The sequence below is a fragment of the Pristis pectinata genome, chromosome 38 (assembly GCF_009764475.1).
Source record: "Pristis pectinata isolate sPriPec2 chromosome 38, sPriPec2.1.pri, whole genome shotgun sequence".
NCBI classification, from domain to species: Eukaryota; Metazoa; Chordata; class Chondrichthyes; order Rhinopristiformes; family Pristidae; genus Pristis; species Pristis pectinata.
The window spans coordinates 3,350,152-3,372,137 of NC_067441.1; the positions used below are offsets into that span (position 1 = coordinate 3,350,152).

The following is a 21,986-nucleotide window of genomic DNA, read 5'->3' on the forward strand; positions in this document are numbered from 1 at the left end:
GTTGAAGCTCATAGAGTCATACAGCACAGAAACAGACCCTTGGGCTCAATTGGTCCTTGCTGACAAGCTAGTCCCATTTGCCAGTGTTTGGCCCATATCCCTTTAAACCTTTCCTATTAATGTACTTATCTGTCTTTTAAAAGTTGTTGTACCTGCCTCAACCACTTCCTCTGGCAGCTTATTCCATAAACTGACCACCCTCTGTGTAAAAATAAGTTGCCTCCCAGGCTCCTATTAAATCATTCCCCTCTCACTTCAAATCTATGCCATCTCGTTCTTGGTTCCCCATCCCTGAGTGTATTTGCCCTATCTATGCCCCTCATGATTTTATAGACCTCTATAAGATCACCTCTCAGTCTCCTACTCTCCAAGGAAAAAAGTCCAAACCTGTCCAACCTCTCCCTATCACGCAGGCCCTCGAGTCCTGGCGACATCCTTGTGAATCTTTTCTGCACTCTTTCCAGTTTAATGACATCTTTCATATAGCAGGGTGACCAAACACTGAACACAATACTCCATGTGCGGCCTCACCAACATCTTGTAAAACTGCAGCATAACCTCCCAACTTCCGTACTCAATGCCCTGACTGATGAAGGCCAGCGTGCCAAAAGTCTTCTTCACCATCCTGTCTACCTTTGACTCCACTTTCAGAGAACCACGAACCTGAACTCCAAGGTCCCTCTATTCTACAACACTCACCAGGGCCCCATCGTTCATTGTGAAAGTCCTGCCTTGATTTAACTTTCCAAAATGCAACACCACACACTGATGTGAAACTTCCTCACTTATGCATCATGGTTCAGAGGGTTCTAGCCCTGACCTGCGGCTGAGTTAGTCAGGACAACTTATTTTTTTGGGGTTGGTAGAGAGAAGTAGAACCAATCAAAGTCAAAGTCGAGCTTATTGTCATATGCACAAGTACATCTCTGCACAGGTGCAAACAAAAACTTACTTGCAGCAGCATCACAGGCACAGCTTCAGATACACAACATTTACATGAAAAACATAAATTAACAGCATAAATTATACAAGAAAGAATACAATTAGAACAACAAGAAGTCCATCATAGTGCAAAGTGGTCATAGTGCTGCTATACTGAGGTGGTGATTAGAGTTGTACAGGTTGGTTCAAGAACCAAATGGTTGAAGGGACGTAGCTGTTCCTGAACCTGGTGGTGTAGGACTTCAGGCTTCTGTACCTCCTGCCCGATGGGAGCTGCGAGAAGATGGCATGGCCTGGATGGTGGGGATCTTTGATAATAGTTGTTGCCTTCTTGAGGCTGCGCCTCCTGTAGCTACTTCCGACGGTGGGGAGGGATGTGCCCGTGATGTATTGGGCTGAGTCCACTACTCTCTGCAGCTTCATATGTTCCTGCGCATTGGAATTACCAGACCAGACCGTGATGCAACTGGTCGGGATACTTTCAACAGTACCTCTGTCGAAGTTCATTAAGAGTGTTCAGTTGTCAACCTACGAGAGTGATCAATGAACAGAGGCGAGCCGCCACCCTACTCCATCTAGCCAGAGGTTCTTTTGCTGTTGTCATGTTGAAGGCCTAAGGTCTTGCCCGTATGTCAAATCAGCGAGATCCGCTTGCACTGGGCATGGTGCCCAAGGTGAGGATTGGTCAGCTTAGTTCCTCATGCTCTTCACAGTTGGACAACCCGGGAATAGTAGTGCAGTAAAACGGGCACATTGTAAAGTTGGTAGGCAGCGCGCCAATCACTGTGTGGGTCGTGTGCTCACCATTGAAAATTTCAGCTGGCATGGAATGCCTTCCAGGATCGAGGGAGGGGAGAGAGGGAAAACGTGTCCACAACCTGCGGTGGGGTCAACCTCTGGAGAACTAGGGCCATTGGAGGGCTAGCAGGTGGGTCTGTCTACAAGCCTCTTGAATGCCACTATCATATCCGCTTCCACTACCACCCCTGGTAGCCTGTTCCAGGTACCCACCATTCTCCGCATAAAAAACTTGCCCCACACATCCCCTTTTGAATGTACCTTCTCTCACCATAAATACATGCCCTCTAGTATTAGACATTTTGACCCTGGGAAAAAGATACCAGCTGTCTACTTTATCTATGCCTCTCATAATCTTATAATGAGGTTCGTAGGTGGGGATCAGTCCCATGCCGAACGAGGGCCCAAGGGATGGAAGGTAAATTCCAGGATGTAGCCTAGCGCTGGTAGAACATGGTTGCCCTAGGACTGCCCAACGTTGGGTGCTCCTGGTAATAATTTCCCCAACAACTCCCCGGAAGGTGTTTTCAGAGTGATGTGAAATGACCCTGACTCTGGTAAAAGTGCCAATTGAATCCGTTTTGTCTCTCTGAAAAGGAATTTCTTCCTAAAGGTGCACCAGGTGGCTATTTGACTGTGTCGTGCATCATAGCCAACTTCCATGCCTTCCCACGAAATGCTGGAGGAACTCAGCGGGTCTGGCAGTTGTCCACTTCAACGGTGACTGTCCATTTCCCTCCACAGATGCTGCGTGACCCGCTGAGTTCCTCCAGCGTTTTGTGTGTTGCTCCAGATTTCCAGCATCTGCAGTCTCTTGCGTCTACCATGCCTTCCCACAACCATTAAGTCCCTGCATTTCACTGAGTACGGGACTGTACAGCTGAGATCGAGCTCTTTTCCCAGTGGATCTCCGGTCAGCTTAAGCCCTTATCTGTAAACACTAATGCAAACACTCTCCCAGCCTTGGCTCCAGGACCACCTAGAGCCAATGATTGACTGCTGACCTTGCTTCTCCATGCACTTTGCTCCCTACCTCTCGGAAGCAAGCAACATTCCTTTCATAAGCTTCAGGCTTAGATATAAGAGGGGGGAAAAAACACTGACGCTCTCTTTCCCCACTGAAGACAACTATACCCACCATTCTGATACTAGGAAGCTCTGCTCCATGAAGATCACTTGCCGTATCAAAACTTAGAACGTTACAGCACAGGAACAGGCCCTTTGGCCCTTAGTATCTGCACTGACTACAATGCCAAATTAAACTAATCCTTTCTGCCTGCCCATGATCCATATCCCTCCATACCCTGCATATTCATGCGTCTGTCTACAAGCCTCTTGAATGCCACTATCATATCCGCTTCCACTACCACCCCTGGTAGCTTGTTCCAGGTACCCACCATTCTCCGCATAAAAAACTTGCCCCACACATCCCCTTTTGAACGTACCCTCTCTCACCATAAATACATGCCCTCTAGTATTAGACATTTTGACCCTGGGAAAAAGATACCAGCTGTCTACTTATCTATGCCTCTCATAATCTTATAAACTTCTATCAGGTCTCCCCTCAGCCTCCAATGCTCCAGAGAAGACAACCCACGTTTATCCAACCTCTTCTTATAGCTCATGCCCTCTAATCCAGGCAGCATCTTAGTAAGCTTCTTCTGCACCCTCTCCACAGCCTCCACATCCTTCCCATAATGGGGCAACCAGAATCGAATGCTGTACTTCAGATGTGGCCTAGCCAGAGTTTTATAGGCTGGGGCAACAACAAAGGCCTGTAATAACCCTCTGGAGTGCTGGCAGGGCAGAGGGAGGTTGCAGGAGAATCATTTGGCTCTAAGTAAGTTAACAGGACCCTGACAATAAGAGAGTGAGGGAGACTGGATGGGCATTTCTCCATGTTGTCAACCTCAGACTGAGATTAGTTTAGTGTCATACACACCAGGGTGCTATGAAATTTCTTGCTCACATGAAGCTCACAGTATACATGGTAATAATAAATACAACAACGACAAGTGCAAAACAACAGAATGGTGCAAAGTATAGTCATGCACACTGAGGTTGTGCAAGAAGAAATGCTAAAGTGACAATAAGGGAAGGGGTAGGATTAAGGACCTGAGAACATGGCAGCAGCACCCTTGGGAAGGGGGTGTGAAAGGTGATTGGTTCAGAAGTCTGACAGCAGTGGGGAAGAAGTTGTTCTTGAGTCTGGTCATCCGGGCTTTCAGCTCCTGTATCTTCTCCCAGAAATAGAGGAGAGAAAAGGAATGGCCAGGGTGGCAGGCATCCCTGATGATACTGTTGGACTTCCCGATGCAACGCACGGTGAAGGTGGACTGGTGAGAGCCTGTGACAGACTGGGCAGTGTTTACCACTCTCTGCAGGTTCTTTCAGTCCAGAGCAGAGCAGTTGCCGTACCAGGCTGAGATGTAACCCGTCAGGATACTTTCTATAGCACATCTGTAGAAGTTGGAGAGAATCCTCCTGAACAAGCTGAATCTTCTAAGATGCCCAGGAAAGTACATAACTTACACCTGACAATGCACCATTCAGCAGAGGTGTCAGTGGGATACAGTGCACTTGTGGGGAAGACAGGGGAGTTCTCATGGGGAGGGAATCAAACAGGGCAAGCAGCAAACTCCCCATAGACTTCAAGGCAGTGGACCGTCCAAACCTGCAGGCTGTAGCATTCTGAGGAGGATGGGACTTAAATCAGTATCCATCTACTCCTTGTTCTGCGCAAGCAATGTGTTAACTGAGCAGGTTTGACGTGTGTGTGTGTTAGGAAACTGTGGCAGAAAAATCAACAGACATGGCAATCGAGTGGGAAAGGTTACTGAACCACAGAATGGACCGAAGGCTTTCTCCTGCACATCCAGAGCACAGGGGCCTGTGTAATCCCTTTGGAAGCAGTCACTGGTGTTACATTACAGAGCCACAGAGAGATACAGAATGGAAACCGGCCTTTCGGCCCATCGAGTCTGTGCTAACCATCAGCCACCTGTTTGTACACCAATCCCGACCTCATCCATTTTATTCTGCCGCATTCCCGTTAACTCTTCCAAGTTTTACCATTTGCCTATTCACTAGGGGCAATTTACAGCAATAAACCTACCAGCACTTCATTGGAATGTAGGAAGAAACTGGAGGACCTGAGGGAAAACCAAGCAGTCAAAGGGAGAATGTGAAAACTCCACACACACACACACACACACACACACACACACACACACACACACACACACACACACACACACACACACACACACACAGCGCTGGAGGTCAGGATCAAACCCAGGTCTCTGGCACTGAGAGCCAGCAGCTCTATTAATGTTGGAAACACTGCAGTCAATGTGTGCACAGCAAGCTCCCACTAATATTGATTCCAGATGCTGGAGAGAATGCCCGTTCTCAATAGTGGTCATGGGATCCTTTATATGGGCCTTGTTTTAATCTCACATCCAACTATCCCCTATAGTGCAGCGTGCATTCAGCACTACCCCTCTCACAGTGACACACTCCCTCAGCACTACCATACAGTGCAGAGCTTCCTCATTACCTTTGCATTAGGCAGATTTATTGAATCAGGTATCCAGAATGGGGCCTAATCCACAGATTCTGATGCAGTGGCAAAGGTGTGACCAAACTTAGCTGGCCTGACAGAAGTGAATGGTGCATTCTTGTTTACTCCCAGGGCAGGGACAGCCCAGCACAGAATGAAGCTCCCTCTACACCATCCCATCACACACTCCTGGGGTCAGACACAGAGTGAAGCTCCCTCTACACTGTCCCATCACACACTCCCGGGGTCAGACACAGAGTGAAGCTCCCTCTACACTGTCCCATCACACACTCCTGGGGTCAGACACAGAGTGAAGCTCCTTCTACACCGTTCCATCACACTATCCCAGGGTCAGACACAGAGAGAAGTTCCCTCCGCACTGTCTCCACACATGCCCAGGGCACAGGTTAGACACAGAGCAAAGCTCCCTCCATGTAACAGGATACATTCTTCACATCATCATAAACACTATCGTTTGATTTTCATCGCTACATCAGTCTCTTGGAGGTTTCTTGGGCACACTGGCTCCCTGAAATGGGAAGTGTGTTCCATTAACCAGCTGATCTAAATACCCACTGGATGACTGTGGTTCCCAGAGCTAGTCCACAGTCCTGGCCTATTCTATCTCCACATTAATGTGGGGTGATAGACCCACGGTCACTACTTCAAAGAGTAATAAATCCTACCAGATGTCCAGGGGACAATATTAATCTCTCGTCCAGCTTCAACAAAAATATGTCTTCTGGTCACCTATTTTCTTCTTTATCAGACCTTGCTCCGCAAAAATTGGCATCTTCTCCACCGACAGAACTTCAATAGCATGGTGCCCAAATGAGAGGCACCTTGGCATAAGCTGAAGGAGTAAAAATGGGCTGATAAGTCCAACTCTGAGACAATTGGTGATGGAGGCCCAAACCCATGCAGAATGGGTCTCTCGCTGAGACTGGTAGGACACAACATCAGCAGTTTGCTCCTCACAGCTAAATAGCCATCTGACACACAACTGAAGGGAGAAACAAAGATTAGTGTTACTCCTTCTGCAGTGTTGAGTACCATCTTGTGGGATCTTTTATTTAGGGGGCGGACCTGGTTTACAATCTCACGTGAAAGACAGCAACTCTGGCGGTGCGGTGTTCCCTCAGTAACCCCCCTCCAACAGTGGGGTTCACCCTCAGCAAGACCCCTCCCACAAGGCAGTAGTGCTGCATCCCTAAAGTCAAAGTCAAAGTCAAGTTTATTGTCAGATGCACAAGTCCATGTGTGCACAGGTGCAATGAAAAACTTACTTGCAGCAGCATCACAGGCACAGCACATCAGATAAGCAGCATTCACAAGAGAAACATAAATTAAACATAAATTAGACAGTATTTTTACAAGAAAGAACACCATTAGAACAAAGAAACCTAAAGTCCATTTTAGTGCAAAGTGGTCCCAGTGTTGCTGTACTGAGGCAGTGATTAGGGTTGTGCCGGTTGGTTCAAGAACCGAATGGTTGAAGGGAAGTAGCTGTTCCTGAACCTGGTGGTGTGGGACTTCAGGCTTCTGTACCTCCTGCCCAATGGGAGCTGTGAGAAGATGGCATGGCCCGGTTGGTGGGGATCTTTGATGATGGATGTTGACCTCTTGAGGCAGAGCCGCCTGTAGATACTTCCGTTGGCGGGGAGAGATGTGCCCATGATGTATTGGGTGGAATTCACTATTCTCTGCAGCTTTGTGTGGTACTTCCTCCTCATTGCCTCCCCTGCAGCGAGGCGCTCCTTCCTCATCGCCCCTCCTGCATTGTGGCACTCCCTCAGCCCAGACCTTGGGAGGGTAGGTAGAGGACCTGAAGTAGGAAGGTTTTGATGGCATAAACAGATGCTGCAGATCGCTGAGCCACAATAGTTCAGTGCCCTCAAGCACAGCAAACAAAATTGCTGCCATTCTATTTGCCCAGATGGTGTTGAACCTTCACCTTTGACCCCCACAGAGATAAACTGCACAAGCAACTATTCACAATAGAAATTTCGTCTAAGCCAATAGACTAAGTAAAGACCTGAAACAGGATGTTAAAATGCAAAATCTGCAAGAAGAAGTGTTACAGAGTCATACAGCACGGAAACAGGCCCTTCGGCCCAACTGGTCCATACCGACCAAGATTCCCATCCAAGCTAGTCCCATTTGCCCACGTTTGGCCCATATCCTTCTAAACCTTTCCTACTCATGTATCTGTCCAAGTGCCTTTTAAATGTTGTTAATGTATCTGCCTCAGCCATTTCCTCTGGCAGCTCCTTCCATGTACGCACCACCCTCTGGCTGAAAAAGTTGTCCCTCAGGTTCCTATTAAATCTCTCCCCGCTCACCTTAAATCTACGCCCTCTAGTTCTTGATTTCCCCAACCATGGGAAAAATGGTGGGTCTTGTTATCCAGCCTGACGGCCCACATTGTGGAGTGTACATCTCGAAGACCAGAGTCCAGTATAACCAAGATGGAGGCACAAGAGGCTGCAGATGCTGGTAACCTGGAGCAACACACAAAGGAGCTGGAGGAGGGTCTTGACCCGAAACATTGACTGTCCATTTCTCTCCCCAGATGCTGCTTGACTCACTGAGTTCTTCCAGTTCCTTTGTTTGTTGCCTCAGTATAACCAATTCTGACCAGTTGTGTCCAGTTCAATCTCCAGTTAACCGCTTGCAGCTAGGGGAGTGGGACTTAGCTCTTTTGGACCAGGGTTTTAATGCTGCCTGCTATCCAGTGCCTCCAAGGTGGAATGAGAGGCTTTGTGGGTGTTGGAAGAGCATTAGAAGGCTGCAGGATTGGGTTCAGACAACTCACTCCGGTATCAATCCAGTGTCAATGATGGGGAATTGGTGCAATTCAGGGGACAAGGATGAAGGAGTGCCACATGTGGGAGGGGCAGAACTGTGGGAGTGCCCCATTGTGGGAAGGGTGGTACTGAGGGAGTACCACATTGTGGCAGTACTGAGGGAGTGCCCCACATGCGGGAGGGGCAGTACTGAGGGAGTACCCCACTGTGGGAGGGGTAAAGAGGAAGGAGCGCCACACTGTGGGAGGGGCGGTGAGGAGGGAGTGCCGTGCTATGGGAGGGGCGGTGAGGAGGGAGCACCGCATTGTGGGAGGGGCAGTGAGGAGTGAGTGCATCACTGTGGGAGGGGTATTGAGGAGGGAGTGCCGCGCTATGGGTGGGGCGGTACTGAGGGAGCACAACACTGTGGGAGGGGCGGTGAAGAAGCACCAGATAAGGGCCATCATCATCCAGGGTAAAATGTGAAACCACTGCCAGTTTCATAAGAAGACAGGAGACACTCTCCCTTGTGTTCGGGACCAAGTTAATCACCAAACACTAACTGAAGGCAACATGTTAGGAAGGGAAGAAGGAAAAAGCAATGCAGACAGAGCCTTCATCTATTCTCTTGTGATTGGTACTTCATTACCACGTACTGTTTGTAAGATCTCTCCCAGGGTAACATTGCTGCAATTATACGTTACAATAGGGTCCACAATTCAAATGTCAGTGAATTAGAAGACCACGAGGTTGCAACCCCACAGCATCTTTAACTTAGTAAAATATCATGAAACGTTTCATAGAACATAGACCAGTATAGCACAGTACGGGCCCTTCAGCCCACGATGTTGTGCTGACCTATATAAACCTACTCCATGATCAATCTGACCCTTCCCTCCTACACAGCCCATAACCCTCCATTTTTCTTACATCCATGTGCCAAGGGTCCATGTTTCCTAGGAGGGTCAAGTAGATATTGACTGACTTAAGGGTTTTAGCCTTGGTGATGAGAGGTTCAGTTAAAGAGGCAGTTGTACTTCTGGAAGGCTGCAGAATTGGGTGAGACTGGGGTTTAGGGGGGAGGTAGAGAGGATAGACACTTTGGATCTGTATTCCTTGGAGTTTAGAAGAATGAGAGGTGACCTCATTCAAAGTCAAAGTCAAAGTCGAGTTTATTGTCAGATGCACAAGTCCATGTGTGCACAGGTGCAATGAAAAACTTACCTGCAGCAGCATCACAGGCACAGAGCATCAGATAAGCAGCATTCACAAGAAAAACATAAATTATACACAATATTAACAAGAAAGAACACAATTAGAATAACAAAAAATTTAGTTCAAGGTGGTCAAAGTGTTGCTGTACTGAGGTAGTGATTAGGGTTGCACCAGTTGGTTCAAGAACCGAACGGTTGAAGAAAAGTAGCTGTTCTTGAGTCTGGTGGTGTGGGACTTCAGGCTTCTGTACCTCCTGCCCAATATAACATATAAGATCCTAAGGAGAGCTTTTGATAGAGTCGATGTTAAGATGGTTTCACTAGTGGGAGAGTCTCGAACAAGGGAGCGTAGTTACAAGTAAGTGAAAATCAAAAACTTGTAGATGCTAGAAATCTAAAATAAAAGCAGAAAATGCAGGGAATAATCAGCAGGTCAGACAGTTCTGATGAAAGGTCTTCGACCTGAATCGTTGTCTCTGCCTACAGATGCAGCCTGACCTGCTGTGTATTTCCAGCATTTTCTTCTTTGCTTCAACATATTTACGAACTGCGGTATGTGAATCTCTGGAATGCTTTGCCCCAGAGAGTGGTGAGGGCCAGATCATTAGAAATACTTAGGTGGAGGTAGATAAATATGGAAAGATTGAATTGAAGGCTAGGGAGGAGGAGTTGAGAGCAGGATAGATCAGCCATGGTCATATTGAATGGCAAGGCAGGTTTGAAGACCCTGAGGGCCTACTCCTGCTCCTATTTTCTTGTGTACAGAGTGAAAGGGGTAAGGGGGAGGGAGATAAGATGGATGGGGACCGAGTGAGGAGGGAGAGGGACAGAGTTAATTGGGGAGGGAAGATAGGTAGGGAGACTGAGAGTGGTGATGAAGGTTGGGTGGCAGAAGAAGAGAGCGTGGGTTTCCTTGCTCCCAAGGGAAGTACCCAAGGAGGAGAGGTAGGGAGAGGTTTAGGGAGGGAATCCCAGAACTTGGGGCCCAGGCAGTTGAAGGAACAGCTGCCAATGACGGAGCGATGGGAATCAGGGGACAGGTTAGAAAAGAGTAAGATCTGAAAAGCACAATGGGAATATTAAAATGAAGATATTGCTTCAGCAAAAGTCAGCTTAGGTCAAGAAGCAAAGGCCAGAATGACAGAAGCCTTCTTCACCACCCTGTCTACCTGTGACTCCACTTTCAGGGAACCATGTCCCTGAACTCCAAGGTCCATCTGTTCTACAAAACTCCCCAGGGCCCTACCATTCACTGTGGAAGTCCTACCCTGATTTGTCTTTCCAAAATTCGGAGTATACTGGAGTCCTTGCCTTCCTGCTTTGGACTCCAATATACTCTACAAAAGTCTCCTTAGTTTTATGCAACGAATCCCCATTGTGTAAGGTATGATCTGTTTCACTACACCCAGCATGAGTCAAGAAGAAGCAAAATAAAATCCTTTTAAGCAAGCCAGGGATCTCTATCTTGAATTACGTACAACAGTTCTACACCTTTCTTTATCGGCTTTGCATGGTATGGCCAATATCTCCTCCTGTACAATGCTATCTGCCACACGCATTGTGTCCCACAACAATGAGCATGCAACTCCATTCCTTATCTTTGAATGTGCTAAGCCCCATTTCGACAGGTACCTGGAGCGGCCCCAGCTGAGTGTGTATCAGGATCCTCTGTTTGATTTGTGATGTGACCCATTGCAGAATATCGGTGCAGTACGCTGTCGCAATGTCTCGGTTTTGAGGAGCAATGGCTTGCAACACTTACGCTGACAAAAAGCAGAAGAACATAGCACGGTACAGCACAGGAACAGGCCCTTCAGCCCACAATGCCTATGTTGAACACGATGCCAAATTAAACTAAATCCCTTCTGCCTGCACATGGTCGGTATCCCTCCATTCTCTGAATATTCATGTGCCCATCAAAAAGCCTCTTGAATGTCCCTATCGTATCTGCCTTCACCACCACCCCTGGCAGCACATTCCAGGCACCCACCGCTCTCTGTGTAAAAAAACTTGCCCCACACATCTCCTTTAACCATTCCCTCTCTCACCTTCAATGCATGTCCTGTAGTATTTGATATTTCTACCCTGGGAAAAAGATTCTGTCTGCCCTTTCTATGCCTCTCATAATTTTATAGACTTCTAGCGGATCTCCTCTCAGCCTCCAATGCTTGAGAGAAAACAACCCAAGTTTGTTCAACCTCTACCCATCTGTCCAATCTAAGAAATAATATCTTAATTCAACTAGCATTTATTTAACAACATCAGTGTAATACTTGAAGATTAGCAAACTAAATTTGACTCAAGCACATAAGATGGTAGGACAAGCTTTCCCAAAGAGGTACAGTTTAGGAGGAAATCGGCCTGGACATGTTAAGTCAGGGAATTGCAGAGCTCAGGCAGCTGAAGGCTTGACTGCCAGTGGTGGAGAGATAGAAATTGGGGGAAACGATAGTGAGGCCAAAACAGGATGAGCAGAGTGAGATTACTTGAGGTGGAGGTTACAGAGATGGCAGCAGGGAGTCCTTGGAGTGAGTTAAAACTGAGGGCAGGAATTTTTCAATGTTGGCATTCCTTCCTTGTTTTCATTCCTTTACACATCTTCCAGTTGTCTGAAGCTCTTTTGACTAGCTTCAAACCTTTCTACTCCCCCTTCCCTCAAGGAAGTATACCCTTCTGATTGTAGTGTCAAAGTCGAAGTCAAAGTTGAGTTTATTGTCATAGGAACAAGTCCATGTATGCATAGGTGCAATGAAAAACTTACTTGCAGCAGCATCACAGGCACAGAGCATTAGAGACACAACATCCACAAGAAAAACATAAAATAAACATAAATTATACAGAATTATACAAGAACACATTTGGCAAGCTAGGTGAATGGTGGGGTGAAGTAGGTGCTTCATTTTCCTCCCACATCACAAAAGATGTGCGGGTCTGTAGGTTAATTGGCCACTGTAAATTGCCCAAAGTGTGTTGGGGAAGTTGGTGGATATGTGGGGAGGGATAAGTTGCAGGGAAAATTGGTAAGGACTTGGGATTGTTCAGCGAGCTGCCATAGACTCAATGGGCCAAACTGGTCTCCTTCTGTGTCGTTAAGGAAGTGTGGAAAACATGGATGTCTGTGGCTCTGCCATTGTTAGCCACACTTCAGCTACCTGAGCTCTGTTCTGCTGTTCCCTCCCTAAACCCCTCCCTCCTTTTCAGAGTGGATTCACTGGGTAATCTGCCTTTTATCATTGACAAAATGCACTGCAACCACTTGCTAAGGCTTCTTTAAGCACCTTTCAAACTTGTGACGTCTACCTTCTGGAAGCATGGCCAGCAAGTGGATGGGAACTGTTCTCTGCGAGATCCCTTTGAATCACATAGAGTCATACAGCATGCAAACAGGCCCTTTGGCCCAACTCGTCCATGCCAACCAAGATTCCCTTCTAAGCTAGTCCCATTTGCCTGCGTTTGGCTCATATCCCTTTAAACCTTTCCTATCCACGTACCTGTCCAACAATGTTGTTGTACCCACTGGCATTTCCTCTGGCAGCTCATTCCATATACGCACCACCCTCTGTGTGACAAAGTTGCCCCTCAGGTTACTTTTAAATCTTTCCCCTCTCACCTTAAACCCATGACCTCTAGTTTTTTTCCCCTTCCCTGGGAAAAATACCACGTAAATTCACCCTTTCTATGCCACTCATGATTTTATACAGCTCCATAAGATCGCCCCTCAGTCTCCTATGCTCGAAGGAATAAAATCCTAACTTGCCCAACCTCTCCCTGTAACCCAGGCCCTCAAGTCCTGGTAACATCTTCTTTGTACTCTTTCCAGCTTAATGATGTCTTTCCTATAACAGGGTAACCATAACCGTACACAATACTCCAGGTGCAGCCTCACCAACATCTTGTACAACTGTAACATAACGTCCTAACTCCTATAATCAATAGCCTGACTGTTGAAATGCCAAAAGACTTCTTCACCACCCTGTCTACCTGTGATGCCACTTTCAGGGAACCACGAACTTGTACTCCTCGGTCCCTCTGTTCTACAACACTCCCCAGGGCCCTACCGTTCACTGTGAAAGTCTTGGTTTGACTTCCCAAAATGCAACACCTTGTGCTCATCTGAATTGAACGCCATTTGCCACTCCTCAGCCCACTTACTGTGCTGATCAAAATCCCTCTGTAATTTTTGATAACCTTGTTCACTGTCTACAATACCACCTACTTTAGTGTCATCAGCAAACTTACTTTGCCTTCTACACATACCCAATTCTTTTATAAAAATTATGGTAAATTGGTTTATTATTGTCACATGTACCGAGGTACAGTGAAAAGCTTTGTTTTGCATGCCATCCATACAGATCATTTCATCACATGAGTATATTGAGTTAGTACAAGCGAAAAGCAATAACAGAATGCAGAATAAAGTGTTACCGATGCAGAGAAAGTGCAGTGCAGGCTGACAATAAGGTGCAAGGTACATTGACGAGGTCAAGACTCAATCTTATCATACAAGGGAACCATTCAATAGTCTTATAACAGCGGGATAGAAGCTGTCATTGAGCCTGGTGGTATGTGCTTTCAGGCTTTTGTATCTTCTGCCCGATGGGAGGGGGAAGAAGAGAGAATGACCTGAGTGGGAGGGGTCTCTGATTATTTTGGCTGCTTTAAGAGGAATAGATAGAGTGTAATAATAGATAATAATAGATAGATAGAGAATAGATAGAATGGACAGCCAGCGCCTCTTTCCCAGGGCAGCAACGCTCAATACAAGAGGGCATGGCTTTAAGGTAATGGGGGGGAAGTTCAAGGGAGACGTCAGAGGAGGTTTTTCACCCAGAGAGTGGTTGGTGCATGGAATGCGCTGCCTGGGGTGGTTGTGGAGGCTGATGTTGGTCAAGTTCAAGAGATTGCTAGATAAGCATATGGAGGAATTTAAGATAGAAGGATATGTGGGAGGAAGGGATTAGATAGTCTTAGGCGAGGTTTAAAGGTCGGCACAACATGGTGGGCCGAAGGGCCTGTATTGTGCTGTATTGTTCTATGGTTTACCGAGGCAGCGGGAAGTGTAGACAGAGTCAATGGAGGGGAGGCTGGTTTCCATGATGTGCTGAGCTGTGTTCACAACTCTCTGCAGTTTCTGGCAGTCTTGGGCAGAACAGTTGCCATACCAAGCTGTGATGCATCCGGATAGGATGCTTTCTATGAACAACAATGGGCCCAGCACCGATCCCTGTGACAGACCACTAGTCACAGGCCTCCAGTCCATGAAACAACCGTCACCCTCTCCTTCCTACAGGGACATTTCCTTCCATCATCACTGTCTAAATCCTAGAGCTCTCTCCCTAATAACTGTCATTAGGGGTTTTTTTGATTCGTTTTCAGGATCTGTGCATTTCCCATCCCTAATTGCAAAGGTCTGGTTCTCTTTCAACACTCCCTCAGCACATCCCCCTCATTAACATCACCAGTGAATGTCGTCTTAGATAATGCTTTGGGACTTTTAATCTGATTCAGAGGTGAAAGAGTGTGCCTTTGAGCCATGGCTGACACAGTAGCTAATTTGCACCAGTGAATTGGATCTGGTTGAAGTTGATGTGATTACTGGCTCTCCACAATCAGAACGCTTAATGAAAACTTTGACTTACAACATGGATCATTGTGAGTTACTGAGCCTCCATCTAACCCTAGGTGGCTGCTTCCCCCTCCTCCTCCTTATGCCTCTCCCTGGGTGGTTTTTGTGTGATAATTACAAAGGCTTTTGCACCTCTTCCTTTGGTCTGTCCGTCCTTTTATTCACCAGTGTTAGATCCAACAGCAATGCCTTTATCCACAGTGTTGCTGGACAATGGGCTTTCAGTTTATGCCCTTCCCAGCACAATAACCTCATGTTCAGTTTCCAGTTACTGACCTTCTGCAGAGTGACACCTTTAATTATCAGTCTTCATTTTCTTCTGCTACATCTGCATGCTGGAACACACACTTAGACATTTCTTAATTATTCTTAGCAGCCTGTTGGGATAGAGGACGCACAAACACTCAGTGGGTCAAGCAGCATCTGTGGGAGGAAAGCAATTTGGGTCGAAACCCTGCCTCAGGACACAGCGTACAGGAGCATGCTAGGACACCTGGTTGAGTGGTTCCCACAACAACAACCTCTTGCTGGACGTCAGTAAAGCTAAAGAACTGCTTGTTGACTTCAGGAAGGTGAAGGAGGGTGAACGTGCGCCAGTCTAAATTGGGGGATCGGTGGTGGAGAGGGTCAGCAGCTTTAAGTTCCTGGGCGTTAACATATCGATGACCTATCCTGGACGCAATCACAAGGAAGGCATGCCAGCGACTTTACTTTCATAGGTTGAGGAGGCTCGCCGTGTCACCGAACACTCTAACAAACTTCTACAGATGTACTGTTGGAAGTATCCTGACTGGTTGCATCATGGTCTTGCACGGCAATTCGAATGCGCAGGAACATAAGAAGCTGCAGAGTAGTGGACTCAGCCCAATACATCACAGGAACATCCCTTCCCACCTTCGGGAGTATCTACATGAGGTGCTGCCTCAAAGAGGCAACATCTATCATCAAAGATCCCCACCATCTGGGCCATGCCATCTTCTCACAGCTATCATCAGGCAGGAGGTACAGAAGCCTGAAGTCCCACACCACCAGGTTCAAGAACAGCTACTTCCCTTCAACCATTCGGTTCTTGAACCAACCGGCACAACCCTAATCACTGCCTCAGTAGAGCAACACTATGACTGCTTTGCACTACAATGGACTTTGTTTTCTTTTTTTGTTCAAATTGTGTTCTTTCTTTACACTTTTGTATGTTGTTAATTATATTTTCCTTGTGAATGTTGTGTATCTGATGCTAAGTGCCTGTGATGCTACTGCAAGTATGTTTTACATTGCACCTGTGCACACATGGAGTTGTGCATGGGACAGTAAACTCGACTTCGACTTTGATTTTGACACAAAAATCAGGAGGGTATACTTCCTTGAGGGAAGAGGGAGTGGAAAGGTTTGAAGCTAGTCAAAAGAGCTTCAGACAACTGAAATAACATAACGACATTAGTGCGTTGATGGCAATATAAGATAAGATTTCTTTATTAGTCACATGTACATTGAAACACACAGTGAAATACATCTTTTGCGTAGAGTGTTCTGGGGGCAGCCCACAAGTGTCGCCACGCTTCCGGCGTCAAGATAGCATGCCCACAACTTCCTAACCAGTAGGTCTTTGGAATGTGGGAGGGAACTGGAGCACCCGGAGGAAACCCACGCAGACACTGGGAGAACATACAAACTCCTTACAAACAGTGGCCGGAATTGAACCCGGGTCACTGGCGCTGTAATAGTGTTACACTAACTGCTACACTACCATGCCTGCCACATAGTCTGAGGTAGAATTAGGGTTCTTCAGGTTGGTTCAAGAACCTGACGGCACTGGGGACCTTGAGGTGTGGGTCTTCAGGCTCCTGTACCTCCTGCCTGATGGCAGCATCGAGAAGAGGGCACGGCCTGGATGGTGGGGGTCCCTGATAATGATGTTGCCTTCCTGAGACATTGCCTCTTGTGGATGTCCTCCATGGAGGGAGAGCTTTATCTGTGATGTAACTGGCTGAGTCCTACCACGCTCTGTTGCCTCTTGTGTTCCTGTGCATTGGAGTTTCCATACCACGCCATGGTGCAATCACTTGGCCAAGTTCACCAAGAATTACCCATGCAGCAAACTACTACTTTGTGTGGGGTATTACTGTTCACAGAACTATGCTTGCCATAATGCCAGTCACTGCACTTGAAATTAATTCCTTGACAATGCAATTGAGTACCACGTGTACAAGCCTCTTTTTTTCCGTCTCTGCTACGTGACTGTGACGGATTAATCAGTGATTAATGGCGTGGGATAGTAGATAAGGAATGCAAAGAGTGCTTTAACAGTTCGAGGTTAAAGAAGCTTGATTGTGTGAGTGAAGACCCCTCCTACCCTGGAAATTAGCCTGACAGAGGTACATATCTGACTACCTCCCACACATTCCTGCATTTGTTCCAATCCTCATGCATGTCCATCCCTTTCTATCAACCAATTGTGTAAACTGAAGCTGCAGACTCATTTTGAAGGGGTGCTTGTGTAGGTGGAGAGGGGGAAGATCTCTGCAGCAGGAGTTGGGGGGGGGATGGGAGAGGCAACAAGTCAGAGTGAGGCAGCTGGGGCAAGTGGGTTAATAGTTTTGTGAAGGGCTGTTCCCTGTACCTTAACTTCTCCTCCACTGGCTGTTCCAACAGAGAGAGCTGGTACGTATTGTAGCTCGAACAATCAGACAGCAACCCCATGTAGGCCAATGACTCAGGGAACAAACAGAGCTGTTTGACTTGGACAAGGCTGGCCATGACAACCAGACCTAAATAACTTCATTATCGCTTTGGAGATTTGTATCAGTGCAGTTCCTGGCTTTTAAAAGCTCACTCGCTCGACAGATCAGGGCATTTGGGACTTGGTGGAATGTCCTAGTTTGACGGAGGGAAGGTCAGGGTGGGTTTAGAGAGAGGATGGTTCAGGGATCAGGGGAGACAGATTCAAACACTGGGCAGGCAGGGGACTTGCAGTGGAAATGGAAAGAAAAGCTTTTATTATGCAGAGAATGGTTAGGATTTGGAACTCAGGGTCCAGAAACTGAATCAATTAGGGCTTTGAAAGGAATCTGCGGAGGAAAAATAACCTGCATGGGCATTGGTCAAAGAGCAGGGAAATGGATTCTTGTTCTACAGGGGCCAATATGGATAAAATGGGCCAAATGGGCTCCTCCTGTGCGATAACAGTCCAAGTATTCTTGAGTTTAGGAGTTAGCATGTTATGTTGCAGTTATATAAGATTTTGGTGAGGCTGCACTTGGAGTACTGCATACAGTATTGGTCGCCCTGCTATAGGAAGGACATTAACCTGGAAAGCTTGCAGAGAAGATTTACGAGGATGCTGCAGGACTCGAGGGCCTGAGTTATTGGGAGAGGTTGGGCAGGCTGGGACTTTATTCCTTGGAGCGTAGGAGACAAGTGGTGACCTTATAGAGGTGTATAAAATCATGAGGAGTATACATAGGGTGAATGTACATAGTCTTTTTCCCAGGGAAAGGGAATCAAACACTAGAGGACATAGGTTTAAGGGGAGAGGGGAAAGACTTAAAATGGACCTGAGAGGCAACTTCTTCACGAAGAGGGTGGTGCGTATATGGAACAAGTTGCTAGAGGAAGTGGTTGAGGCAGGTACAATAACAATATTTAAAAGACACTTGGGTAAGTACATGGATAGGGAAGGTTTAGAGGGATATGAGCCAAACACAGGCAAATGAGACTAGCTTGGTGAGCACCATGGTCAGCATGGACGAGTTGGGCTAAAGGGCTTTCTTTCATTTTGTATGATTTTCTGACTCTGACTAGACTGATCTGATCCCTGTGTTTCACTTCCACTGCAGCAGTATTAGTCTGAAGTAGAGTGTATGAAGAGAAGCCAGTAAGTTGGTAAATTGGTTTATTAGATGTACAGAAACAGGACCTTCAGCCCACAACTTCCGCGCCAACCTTTTTGCCCATCTACTCATTTCATTTGCCCGCATTAGGACCGTATCGTTCTATGCCTTGCCTATTTAAGTGTCTGTCTTAAATGCCTCTTCAACATAGTAAATGGATCTGATTCCAATACCTCCTCTGGCAGTGAGTTTGAGATATCAGCCACTCTCAGTGAAAAAGACTTATCCCTCAAATCTCCTTTAAAACTCCTTCTTCTCACCTTAAACCTGTGCCCTTTTGCTTTGATAATGTATCTGGATTTCCAGAAGGCTTTCGATATGGTGCCATATAAAAGGTAACTCCACAAGGTATGTTCTCATGGCATTGGAGGTTAAATATTAGTGCTATTGGAGGGTTGGCAGGTGTCCAAAAAGCACGGTCAAAGAAATAAGTTTTAAAGAGAGGAATTTACAGAGAGGCTTAGGGAGAGAGTTCTAGGCATGGTCACCAATGGCAGAAAAATGAGGATCAGGGGAGTGGGGAATTAGGGGCACTGAGTATAAGACTAAGGAAGTCATTTGCAGCTATATACAACTTTGGTTAGGCTGCACTTGTATGTGATTTTGGTCACTCTATTACAGGAAGGATGTGGAGGCTTTGGAGAGGGTACAGAAGAGGTTTAGCAGAATGCTGCCTGGATTAGAGGGCATGAGCTATAAGGAGAGGTTGGACAAACTTGTGTTGTTTTTTCTGGAGTGTCGAAGGCTGAGGAGAGACCCGATAGAAGTTAATGAAATTATGAGAGGCATAGATAGGGTAGACAGTCCCTTTTTCCCAGGGTAGAAATGTCAGGTACAAGAGGACGGGCATTTAAGGTGAGAGGGGGAATGTTTAAAGGAGATGCATGGGGCAAGCTTTTTTCATATAGAGAGTGGTTGGGTGCCTGGAATGTGCTGCCAAGGATGGTGATGGAGGCAGATATGATACATACATTTAAGAGGCTGTTAGATGGACACATGTTTATTGACAGAGAGAATGGTGGGTGCCTGGAACGGGCTGCCTATGGTGGTGGTGGAAGCAGGAACGATAGTGGGGTTTAAGAGGCTGTTAGACAGACACATGAACATGCAGGGAACGGAGGGATGTGGATCATGTGCAGGCAGAAGAGATTTAGTTTAATTTGGCATCGTGTTTGGCACAGGTATGGTGCACTGAATGGCCTGCTTCTGTGCTATTCAATGTATGAAAGGACAGAAGTGGGGGTATTTTCAGACATGCAGGCATGAGAGGGTTAGTAAGCCTCTGTGTGTGTGTGTGTGTGTGTGTGTGTGTGTGTGTGTGTGTGTTTGTGTGTGTGTGTGTGTGTGTGAGAGAGAGAGAGAGAGAGAGAGAGAGAGAGAGAGAGAACACAAGGCCCTGGAGAATTTGAAAACAAGGATCAGAACTTTGAAACACAGAGCAGGGTGTGGAGTGCAGGATTTCATTCCCCTGGTTCCCTACTCCCTCATCTCAATCGACACAAAGGCTCAGAGGGTGGGACACACCCTGTAAACACTCAGCACTGATTGCTCAGGCTCTCGCCCCATCCATCAATTGCCTTACCTTGTCAACGTTAAACAACCAGCCCAACTCTGTGACTGAAACATTAGAGAAACCCCAAGCTTGGATCAACAGTAAAATCCGGGATATTAGCATTTCGGTGGAGAAGTGGGAAGGGCTGGCTAATAAAGCAAACAAGAGCCTAATACCGGCGATCCCACAATACAGCTCCTTCCGTGAGAAGCTTGTAACCTCACCCTTTTGGACCCTTGTCTTATTACCCAGCCGTACATCCAAACCTACACCCATTACCTGTTAGCTGCAGAGAGTAGTGGGCAGCCCAATACATCATGGGCACATCCCTCCCCACCTTCAGTCGTATCTACATGAGGCGTTGCCTCAAGAAGGCAACATCCATCATCAAGGATCCCCACCATCTGGGCCATGTCATCTTCTTGCAGCTACCATCGGGCAGGAGGTACAGAAGCCTGAAGTCCCACACCAACAGGTTCAGGAACAGCTACTTCCCTTCAACCATTCAGTTCTTGAACTAACCTGCACAACCCTAATCACTACCTCAGTGTAGCAACACTATGACCACTTTGACCACAACAATGCAATTTGATTTTTGTTTCTTTTGGTGTTCTTTCTGGTATAATTTATGTTTGATTCATGTTTTTCTTGTGAATACTTGTATCTGATGCCATGCGCCTGTGATGCTGCTGGAAGTAAGTTTTTCAATGCACCTGTGCGTGCATGTACTTGTGCATCTGACAGTAAACTCTACCCACTGTTGTCCATTGACATCCATTGTCGTTTCCCCCACCTCCGCTGTGTTCACTGACTTACACATGGTCCCATCCAAAACCACCTGTGACCTTAAAACTTTAATCCTCACACTGAACTCCCCCTGGGCCTCATTCTCACCATCTCTTTGCCCTCCTCCAGATCCCAAATTTCTGAGATCTCTCCAATCCTCTAATCATGATATATCAAACATCGCCATTTCCCATTCACTGGTGGCTGTGCCTTCAGCTGCCGGGCCTTGAGAGCTAGAATCCCCCCCTCCCAAACCCCTCCACCACTTCTCCATTTTTTTCCAGGAAACTCTCCTTAAAACCGATCTCTTTGTCTTTTTACAAAAAAAGATGCTGGAGGAACTCAGTGGGTCAGACAGCATCTTTGGAGGGAAACGAACAGTCGACGTTTCCGGTCGAGACCCTTCACCTAGACTGCATATCCAGTCCATAATCCAGTCCAGATGAAGGGCCTCAACCCGAAACATCGACTGCCTATTTCCCTCCAGGTGCTACCTGAGCCGCTCCTCCAGCATCTCTTGATCCTCACCTCTTGGTCTTTTTCCCTGCCTATCCTCATACCTCCTTAAGCACCAAATGTTTGCTTTATAATTGCTCTGTGAAAGAGGTTGGGGATGGAGATACAAGAGACTGCACATGCTAGAATCTGGAGCATCACAGCTTGGTGTAGCAAATGCTCTGTCCAAGACAGCAAGAAATTGCAGAGAGTTTTAAATGCAGCCCAGTCCATCTCGGAAACCAGCCTCCCCTCCATTGACTCTGTCTACACTTACCGCTGCCTCAGGAAAGCAATCAACATAACCATGGACCACTCCCACCCTGGTCAGTCTTTCT

The 21,986-nt window shown here is 46.9% G+C and overlaps 1 protein-coding gene across 1 annotated transcript in view; it reads right to left on the bottom strand.

Moving 5' to 3' along the window:
- LOC127586990 (somatostatin receptor type 1-like) overlaps positions 1-21,986 on the bottom strand; it is a 93,810-nt gene that overhangs the window by 49,564 nt on the left and 22,260 nt on the right. The window lies entirely within an intron of this gene.